Consider the following 10619-nt stretch of genomic DNA (forward strand, 5'->3'; position numbering starts at 1 on the left):
TTCTTTTAAAGCACTTCTATTCACAGTATATTCTTGGACCACTGCCAGTCAGCCAACTGCTTATTATAGGTTCACAAGAAGACAAATATTGAATTAGAAATAAACAATGTTGAATGTATTTTTAAAGCAATTTAACAGAGGAAATTTTGTATCCTGAATCTAATAACAAAAACATTAGGATTTTTTCACCTCAAAGATTCTCATTTAATTTACCCAGAAATGGTGTGTGTGTGTGTGTGTGTGTGTGTGTGTATGTGTGTTTTACAGGACAGCAAACAGTAAATATGTAGTATAGTATCTTAAATCATTCAATATTATTATACTTGCAAGCAACACCACGTACAGGGTTTACTATGACTTAAAAAGTTTTACAAAAAAGTTACATCACTTAGAGAATTCTCATGCTTTCTACCTTGTGAGTTTTCTGGTAGACAATGAGGTTTGACTTACAACTGAAGAACTTCCCACATTCTTTACATTCATTTGGTTTCTCTCCTGTGTGAGTTTTCTGATGATGGATAAGGTTAGATTTCCTACTAAAGGCTTTCCCACACTGAGGACATCCATTGGATTTTTCTCCTGTATGTATTCTGTGGTGAACAGTAAGGCTTGCCTTCTGGCAGAAGGACTTGCCACATTCATTACAAATATAGGATTTTTCCCCTGTGTGAATTCTCTGATGAAGTGTGAGGGCTGTCTTTTGGCAGAAGGATTTCCCACATTCATTACAAATATAGGGTTTCTCTCCTGTGTGAGTTCTCTGATTTACTGTGGGGGTTGTATTCCAGATAAATGGCTTCCCACACTCATTACATTGATATGGTTTCTCGTCCGTGTGAGTTCTTTGATGATTGATGAGGTATGACTTCTTTCTAAAGGCACTTCCATACTGAGTACATTCATAGGGTTTCTCCCCTGTATGTGTCTTGTGATGTCTAGTGAGGGCTGCCTTCTGGTGGAAGGACTTCCCACAATCAAGGCAAAGGTAGGGTTTCCCCTCTATATCTATATTTTCATGAAGAGTGAGGGCTGTTTTCTGATGGAAGTCTTTTCCACATTGATTGCAAGCAGGGTTTCTTGCCTATGTGAATTCACTGATGTTCGATGAGGTAAGATTTTCTTCTGAAGCTATTTCCACAGTAAGGACACTTAAAAGGTTTCTCTTCTGTTTGAGATCTCTGATGCATAATAAAAACAGGCTTTCTGCACAGGAATTTCTCATATTTGCTGTATGCAGATGCCTTCTTTTCTCTAAGATTATGGGGTTGGACACCCAGCTCACACTTTTCCATGAAACCAATTCCATCCTTATTATATTCAAATGTTCTTTCTCTTTTGTGAGCTCCACTAGGTGAAAATAACATTTCTTTCATAAGGAAGGATTTGTCACATTCATTACATTCAAATGGTTGCTCTGGAGTTTGAACTTTCTGCTGTTGAGTAAGCTCTTGTTTACCACTGAGATCCCTTTCTGTTTGTTTATGGAGATTTAGTGCAGGATGGATTTTTTCATGCTTAATATTGAGGATTGATTTCTGTCATCCATTCCTCTCACCAACCTTTTCTTTTACAGGGTTTATACTTCTAATAACTAATTCTGAAATACTTTTCAAAACTTTCCCATCAGATTTATGTTCATATAATGTTTTTGAAATAATATGGTTCTTTTCTAGAGTGTTTTCCCATAAATGTTACTTCTCTCCTTAACTGTTTTTTTTTTGTGATTGATGAATACAACTGATCTAGAATGTATATCTTTGTATTCTTTGAACTTCACTAAAACTTCTTCAGCCTTCCCATTTTTCAGATAGCTCTGACTTGGAAAAATTCTCTCTGCCCATAGCTCTTCTCCTTGTTCCAATTTGTAGATCATATCAGGCTTAGTTATGTGAAACCCCATAGAGGTGAAGTGGCAATAGTTTTCCAACATCACATCCATGTAGAGGGCCTTCTGAGCTGTGTCCAGTTGCTGCCACTCTTCCTCAGTAAAGTCCACAGTCACATCCTTCAATGACACTGACCCCTGTAAGGGCATACTCTAGTTCATCCTTAGACTTAGCTTCAAGTTTTGTAAGAGATGGACCTTCTCTTTTGATCTCTTCTTTTGGAAAAGGGAAGAGTCCTGAACATAGCAATAAGCCCCATCCTCCATACTTCCTGCTCAGCAAGCATTTGCCTATTTAAATGAAGCTGGATTTTCTTCACACATTTTGATGACAACTGGGCATCCTGGCAGCCCGCCCTGCGGGCCCCTCGACCACAGGCTTTGGTCCTGCACTGATCGCTGGTAGCTGCCAGCTCCAGTGGCCAGAGTAATTTCCAGGCTATCAACCCCCTCTTTTCTTTTTGATGTTATGGATCAAAACCAAGGCCTTGCACATGCGGAGCTAGCACTTTACTACTGAGCTATACTCCCACCCTTAAAATTATTTTATCTCAACAATTTCATTTTTGTTATTTTGGTTATATCAGTTCAGTGGGAAATATTTTTTCCAACCAACTCTGTCAGTGTTTAGAACAGGAATTCCTGGTCCCCAACCCTAGCCTTCTGCTCTGATTACTGAACATTTCTGCCCTTTTTCTTCTCTGCTCCAGTATCCCTGACAAATTGACAAAAAATATAGAGTTGGCATATTTATGCTATTAGCCATTTCAGAATTATTCTTTTTCTTCAGCTTCAAATTTGTCAGGGAATAACTTGGCAAAAAAGGGGGTAGTGATTTTTTAGAAATTAGTAATTCTAATCCTTTCATTCTTAAAAAAAAGATTTCTACTAATAATCTCTTTCATTTGCCAATGGGTTTTTTTTTTTGCTCAAATTTCTTTATTGGTACATTTTAGGTACACAATAAGTTTACATGTACCATTGGGTGCTTGTACCTGTACATGATGCATCTTGGTTCTTATTTTTTCCCTATTCCCTATGCTACCTTTCTCTCCTCCACCCTTCCCTATTTACAAAGACTTTGTTTCCACTTTTTTCCTTTTCTCATAATTTTTCCTTTCCCTTCTTTCCTTTCCCCTTCCCCTCCTACTTCCCCTACCCCAAAGAGTATTTTTGAAGCTGAAGTGTAGAACAATTTACACTTTGATTTTTGTGCTTGCTATTCTAAGAGAATATGATTACCACTGGTATTAATAAGTTTTAAACTTCTGCAAAATGATTTGCAAATTCTTATAGATAATGCATAAGTAATACCCTTATCAGCAAAAAGTGCTTAGTATTGCTAAGCAAAGTTAAAAACTGTGAAATATGCTATATACTAAGCATTATAATTTTTTTGAAGGCCATTTCCTGGGATTGAAATAGAGTTTTTGCTGTGTAGAAGATATGGAAATTTATATCTTACATCTTGATACATTTCACTTCCTTGGCTAAAAATCTTTCATTATCTCTTTTGTAAAATAAATCTTTGGACTCTGGAGAATAAAATCCTTAGAAACCATGAATAAAGGCTAAATTGTTCTTTTCATAATTCTCCCATTGAGGGAAGATGATCTTGCAAAGATAGGTATCAGCATTTGCAAACAGTAGCAAAAGCCCGTGATTTCTGGAGGACTCTACACTAGAAGTGAAAGTCGTATTTATGTGGGTTGCTGCAAGTGGCTAATTATTTCAGAGACATTCTTGAATGACTTGTTTCTTAAGAGTATGTACGATTTCACACACATACGTGTACTAGAGCACTCTTTATACTTTAAAAATATTCAATGAATATATTTGTTTGTGAGATTATATGGTTTCCCTAATGAAAAGACTTACATTTATTGACTACCTGCTTCGTCCAGTGATTTGATGGGTGAGTTTTCCTTAAACCTATCCTGTGAGTTCATTTCCATTGTCTCCATTTTATAGATTATAAACCTCAAAAGGCTGTGTAACACAGACAAATCTACAGCAATTGGGAAACAATCACATTTCCAATCCCATGCATATTCCATTCCTTGTTTCCTAACAAAATTGGAAATGGGATTTGGGAAAGCTTCTTATGTCAAGCCAATGCATCTGTACCCCGAGACTCCATGTGCTGCAAAAATGTGGGGTCTGTGTCTTTTCTTGGATTTAGGAATCATAAAATTACATTCTGTGGGTCAGTGATGAAGACTCATTTTGGTGGTGGGGAATTGTTTTCATGTTTATGCTTCTAGCAATGACCACATCGGGTTTGCAGACTTTCACTTTGTAGTTTTATGTGCTCACAGATGTGCTGGACCTGCTGATGCCTTAGTTCCTTTCTGGTTGCCATGACACCATACCCAACATCCCCAGCTTAAAGGAGGACAGGTTTATTTGGGCTCATGGTTTCAGTTCATGGTCAGCTGGGTCCAAGGCAGAAACAAGATGGCAGAGGGGCCTCATGGAGGAAAATGTGGTCACCCTATGGCAGTCAGAAAGGAGAGAGAGAAAGGAGGAACTGGGGACAAGAATGCAGCCAGGTCACACTTCAGAGAGCTCCTCCCACCAGGCCCCACCTCCTACAGCACATTCAGCCCTGAACTCAGCCATGATGGATCCTCTGATGAGCACAGTGCCCTGTGATCCAGTCACCTTCACACATGAGAATCTAGTTGGGGATTTTAGATCTAAACCCTAACAGTTGGTTTAGATAGATATTTCTGATTAGTGTATTTATGGAAAACATTACCAAAATCTTTTTTTCCCCATATCAGTGTAAGTGGTAAATGAAGCGAGTATTTGTTGAGTACCTTTGGTGTGCAGAGTAACAGGAAGTGGCTGCATAGCCTCAAACAGATGCCACTACTCTTACCCACACATACTGGAGCTTTACAAAATCACTATCAAACAGATTATCAAATCAAGTCAGGAGGAAGGCATGAAAAGTGTCCCAGGGATTGAAAGGATGAGGGATGAACCTCCCCTTAGAAGGAGATGAGCAATCCCTCCTTGAGCAGGAGATGCAATTGTCCTTAATGGAATGAGTGAGACTTGAACAGGTGGTAAGGAGGTCAGAACCAGGGTTCTGGACAGAGGACCCTGCCCAAGCTCAGGTAGTGTGTGTGAAATGTGGGTATGATTATCAAAGAGTAAACCCCATGCCTCATGTACTTCAGGTCACACACTTTGTAGCTTCTCTTTTCCAATGACCTAACACTCTATTTCCAAATCTTTCTGACTTTTCCTAGCATCTGACCTCAGAATTGGTTTTTGCACTTATGTCTGTACTTTTCTCTTTGAACCTGAAAGTCAGCTAAATTTATCTGGCTTTCACCTTGAGAATGAAATATCCTTTTTCAATCACTCATATTTCAGACTCCTTCTCCAAGACTAATATCTCAAGTGTCCTAGGAAAACATCTTGTTTGACCAAGCTTGGTTTCCAAAACCATCCACCTGGTGCACATTTTCAAAGTGTTTCTCTCACTGGGTTCACTCTCACCTGTCTACAGCAAATGAGATGGGCTGGAGAGAGATGGTCCTCCAGGACAGAAATGGCTAATTTAATACCTTTCAGCTGGACAATTCTTGGAAGAAGGGAATAGATGGCAATAAGGCAGTCCAGACAATGGGATGTTTTGAATAGCACTTGAGAAGCTCAGTTCATGTTTTGGTTTTGCAGGCAGAGGGAGACAGTGGAAATTTGTGAGTAGGGGAAGAAGGTGGTCAGCAGGGATATGGGGTGAGGCACTATTAGAACCATGCCTTTGTCTAGATAGGGACTGGAAGCTAGGAGCTTATACTGTGGAGAGCGACAGATTCTAGAGATGGAGCCTAGAACAGAGGTAGAGGAATTGGCAAAGTTCTCAGTCTCTCAGGGAGTAGAAGTGCCTGCTATGGACAGGCAAACAAGATGCTATGGGACACATGGGCTCCACGTCACAGCCCTCTCTGCCTTCTGCTTCGCATAAGCTTCTTCCCACTACCACCTCCAGAAGCAGGGAACATTCTAGACTATCTGTCATCTAAAATAGTATGTCAATCCAGGATACTTTATTCAAAAAGGATTATGAAGTTTCACGGGGTTTAAGTAAATCTGCTATGGCCAATTCTTTTTCCTGTCAATCAGTTTAAGAAGATTAAATTTCCTTTCAGATCATGTTTATCTACCTGGATTTCACTTCCAATAAAACAAGGCCCATATCCTCAACTTTTTTATATTTTAGGTGGCTCTCTGCATTTTTTTAGGAAGTATTGACCTTGTGATGATCTGAATTTGTATGAAACAGGAAAATGCCCCCTCAGCCTCTAGAAATGAACAATTATTAGTATGCATCGATCTTGAGATTCTGTCAAGCGGTCCTCACTTTCCTTCTCCTTGCTTTAACCAACTTACCTCATTTTATTTACCTTGGGCATTGTCCTTTTAGTAAGATGGTGGGAAGAGGGATGGTAACAGAGTTTGGATAAAACAATGCAGACACAGGTTCATGGTATGGCAGGGGTAACCTGCAAATATGGAGTGTGGCTGAAGTTATGTTGCTATTTGACATTTAAGATTAACATTTGTTTGTTTGACTTCTACTGTTATGATTTACATCAACAGTGAGCAAAGTATTGAAACTGTCATTACTCAGATGCAGAGCTTTTGAAAGGTGATTGGATCATGGGATGCTATAGCTGACTTGCTATTCGGGGGTGGAGCCTGGATGGAGGTGGGTGAACTGAGGCCATGACCAGGAAGGGCAGATCTCCCTCCCTAGCTCCTTCCTTCTCTCCCTGCTTCCTGGCCACGATGAGGTGAGCAGCTCTCTTCTATCAGAGACTTCACCACACCCTTCCTGCCTGGGAGCCAGCCATCCACAGATTATAACTGTGAGCCCAAATAGACCTCTCCTCATTTATGTTGTGTGTCTCAATTATTGTGTAGAGCAATGAGGAAAGTGATTAAGACATACACCATATAGGTGTAGGTACAAGTCATGGAGAAGAGGAAAAAACACAGCCCCATTTTCAGGAAATAAATGGCCCCCGACTGCCAGCCTACTCTGGAACTGGTCTCAGGGCAGTGGGAACCATAGCCTGTGACAGACCAAGGGAAAATAACTCTGCATGGTAGAAATCTGATCTGCTCTGGGCCCCTGGATCCCACACCCGCTCCAGCTTCTGTCTCATTCTTTACCTTTCTGCAGAGCAAACTGAACAGCCAGCTGCAGGTTCTCCTAATTTGTTACCTCCGTATGCCCTGTCTTCCACTGTGGTCTGGTTTCTGTTCCCGGCACTTCTGTAAGCTGTTTTTGTTATGATCACTGAGCACCCAGCCGAAGTTCTGAAGCATCCCCGTTCATCCCAACTTGGTGGGAGTCTTCCTCCGTCCTCACTGCCCTTCCCCAAACGCTTCCTCCTTCTTCTCCTCCTCTCTGGCTGCACCTCCTCCTTCTCACCCGCAGGCCTCTGCTTCTCTTCTTCCTGACTCAGTCACGGGCAATTTTCTCTCGTGCTGAAAATCTCTCTCCAGATTCCATCTACTCTTCGGTCTTTCCTTGTAGGCTTCGCAAGGATAATTTTTTATAGAAAAACATTTATCGGTACGTTTTAGACATGCATAATAACACTCACCATAGGGGACTTTTTGCACCTGTTCGTGATACACCCGCCTCTTTTCTTCCCTTTCCCCACCTCCCCTCAAGACCCCTCACCCCATACAAAAGCTTTGTTTCCATTTTTCCCTTCTATTTTCACTTTTTTCTTGTCCTTTTCTTCCTTTCTCACTCCCCCTCTCTTGTTCCTCTTCCCACTGGAACATTTTCTCCCCATTTCCCAATCCCCACTGTATGCTGATAAATCTCACATTTATGTCTTCAATCCCTACACGTATACTCATGCCGCCCTCATCAATCCCACTGCCTGGATGTGGAGTAAATACTGGTTTTACCTCCTCACTCATACATTTACCTCTTCTGGTTTTTCTGTCTTAAGAAAGGAAGATACTATCCCTTTTATTAATCTATCCAAAATCTGTGATGTTGGTTCATCCTTGATTCCTTCCTTTCTCTCACTCTTTGTAGCCTACCCTTTAGCAAATGTTATTCTTCTCTAAAAATGTGACTCCTACCCTTCCCCTTCTCCCATCTCCAAGCAGTGCTCGAGTCCAAGCTGCTATCATCTCTTGCCAAAACAACAGATTTGGCTGAGTGTCTAAACTTGTCACCACCCCAAACCCATTCTGCACACAGCAATAACAGTAATATTTGCACACATAAATTGGAGTGTGTTATTGCTTCAAATGTCTTTTACGGCTTTCCTTTTCACTTGAAAGAAAATCTCAGATACCAGCCATGGCCGTCAAGGTGCTGTGTGATTAGAGTCTGGCCCCTTCAAACGCCTTCGCTCCTTTACACACGCTTCATCTGTCCAGCCTTGCTTTTCCTCGCCCCAGAGCCTTTGCACTTACCGTCCCACCTGTGTGACCTCTCTCCTCTTCAAGGCGGGATTCCCTCATTATTCAGATCAAGTTCCATCTCTTCTGTGGGACCTTGCCCTGTAAGGCTCCCTGAAGCAGTCTTCAGTTACCGTGTGATACAGCCCCCGTTTACTTTCTTCATAGCACTCGTTAGCATTTGCACTTGTTTTCTTTTGTGTCCTGGGTCTTCGCCCACTGGGAGGTAACTGAAAGGGAAAGCTGGAAAGACATCTTCCCATGAGTCCTGCCTCTTCTTCACATCCTCTCAGCCTCATAACAGTGCCCGCACCCCTAATGCCCTTGCCTGGCCTAACTCCTCTTTGTAGGACAGCTCATTTCAGACCAAAAGGCTCTCAGCTCCAGAAAAATAAGAAACTTTGTGCAAACAGGAAATGGCTTAGCGACCATGGACTACGATAGATGACCTGGCCCCAGGATAGTTAGTGTCCAGCTGCTACCCCTGTGGGCCCCTTACTCCAAAAGAGCTGCTATTCTGGCTCTTTGGACCAGCAGCCCCTCTCAGGTCTTTATCTCAATAAAGCCTTCCTTGCTGCAGGTCTCTCTCTCCCCCTTTACTTTTTTTCAGCAACCTCTTTGAGGAAGAGCTCTGGGCTGCGACTCTTGTTGTGGCACTGTCAGTGCTAGATTGGCACTTGTGTTTAGCAGGTGCTTAATGATGGTTGTTGGCAAGATGAACCCACATGAAGCCAGGAGCTCTCAGAGGGGCCTGAGTGCAGGACAGTTTCCTCCCTTTGCCCACTCGCTCCTCCTGCCCTTCACTCCCCCCTCTTCCCTAGGTCGGGCACACACTTCTGATGCGGTCTGACTGTGACCTGGGGAGTGAGCCCATGACATGTCTCGAAAGCCCTCATGCTCTTTCCTCCACTGCAGCCGGAGCCTCTCTTGCTCCATCTCTTTCCAATGCATTGCTCCAAACCCAGCCCTCGGATGCTGATTGGGGGGATTCAGGTTGATGGTGACCAAGTCGTTCTTGGAGTCCTTTTGGGCCCTAGGAACACAGCTCCGTGCTCAAGTGTGAGCCTGGCTTGCTAGGAACTGGAATGCCGAGTACATATTTGTGAAGCTTGCATGGTGGGAAGGTGGCTGGCCCTGCTGAAGCAGGTGAGGGCGCCTGGACCCTGACAGACTCTGTGTTTTCTGTGCTGTCCAGAGGTCTCTTCCCTGCTCCTGGGAGGATGTCGACATTTTCTCTTTTCCTAGTGCTTTTAATGCCTTCCCTGTCTGGCAGCCAGCTCTCAGGGAGCAGTGTGGCCCCTCCTGAGAGGCTGATTGACTCATCCATGACTTGTTACCACAACAGTTTACCCGGTGTCCAAATTCCTGTTTCTTACGTCTTAGTGCCTTTTGGACACATTTTCCGTACAAACATTGCCTTATCTTGGGAATCACTTCCTCAGCTATTGATTGACTAATTGATTAGTGCTGCTTCAATTTTGAGAGCACCTTTGACAGAGTATCTATGTTGATGTTTTGTGTGTATGTGTGTGCATAACTGGAGACTGAACTCAGGACCTTTGCACTGAGCTACATTCACTGTCCTCTTTTGTATTAAAGAAAATTTTTTGTATATTATATATGTTAAAAGAAGGCAAGAAATGTTAAAAATATAAAGCATTCAAATATTTGAAATACATTGTTCAGGTGAAGTAAAGAAAATGCAAACTGGACCATTAGCCCTAACTCTGTGGTGCCTGTGTTTAATGTCATCCCCCCCTTGTGGTATTAGCTAGGAATAGAACGAAGAGGCTTTTTAGAGGCAATAGGAACACATTATCCAAGAAAAAAGAAAATACTTATCAAGAAGACACATGGGAACACCTTGTAGCTCCTTTTCATTTTCTTTATCTCAACTAAGCACAAAAATTACCATGTCTTTCAATAGAATCTTTAATATGTAAATGTGAAATTAGGCAGATGCTTAAGTAGACATAATTCATGTACGCTTTACAGGTAATACACATTGTCAATGATGTGGTTATGTCTACCTTACCTGTTATGGAACCCTAATTTTATGGGGATGCACAGTGCTGCACATGAACAATAAAATACTGGGGTCACTGACAGCCAGCTGGAGAGAGCCTGAGGCCCCTGCAGTGTCTCTCTGTGGACAGAGCCCCAAGGTGGTTGCCACAGTTTTGATTCCATCACTAACAAAACTGGTCAAGCTCTGACTGTAAGTATGTCTTCTGTAATGGCTTATTTGGTCTTTGCAAGAAGAACAACTCTCTCCCGTAACCCT

The 10619-nt window shown here is 42.1% G+C and overlaps 1 pseudogene; it reads right to left on the reverse strand.

The window, feature by feature from the left end:
- Positions 1-228: 228 nt before the first annotated feature.
- LOC106008167 (zinc finger protein 382-like) lies at positions 229-2049 on the reverse strand (annotated as a pseudogene).
- Between the last annotated feature and the right edge of the window lie 8570 nt (positions 2050-10619).

Source organism: Heterocephalus glaber, unplaced genomic scaffold, assembly GCF_053883595.1.
Source record: "Heterocephalus glaber isolate CG9 unplaced genomic scaffold, H.glaber_assembly_v1.0 deba00001724, whole genome shotgun sequence".
Classification (NCBI taxonomy): Eukaryota; Metazoa; Chordata; class Mammalia; order Rodentia; family Bathyergidae; genus Heterocephalus; species Heterocephalus glaber.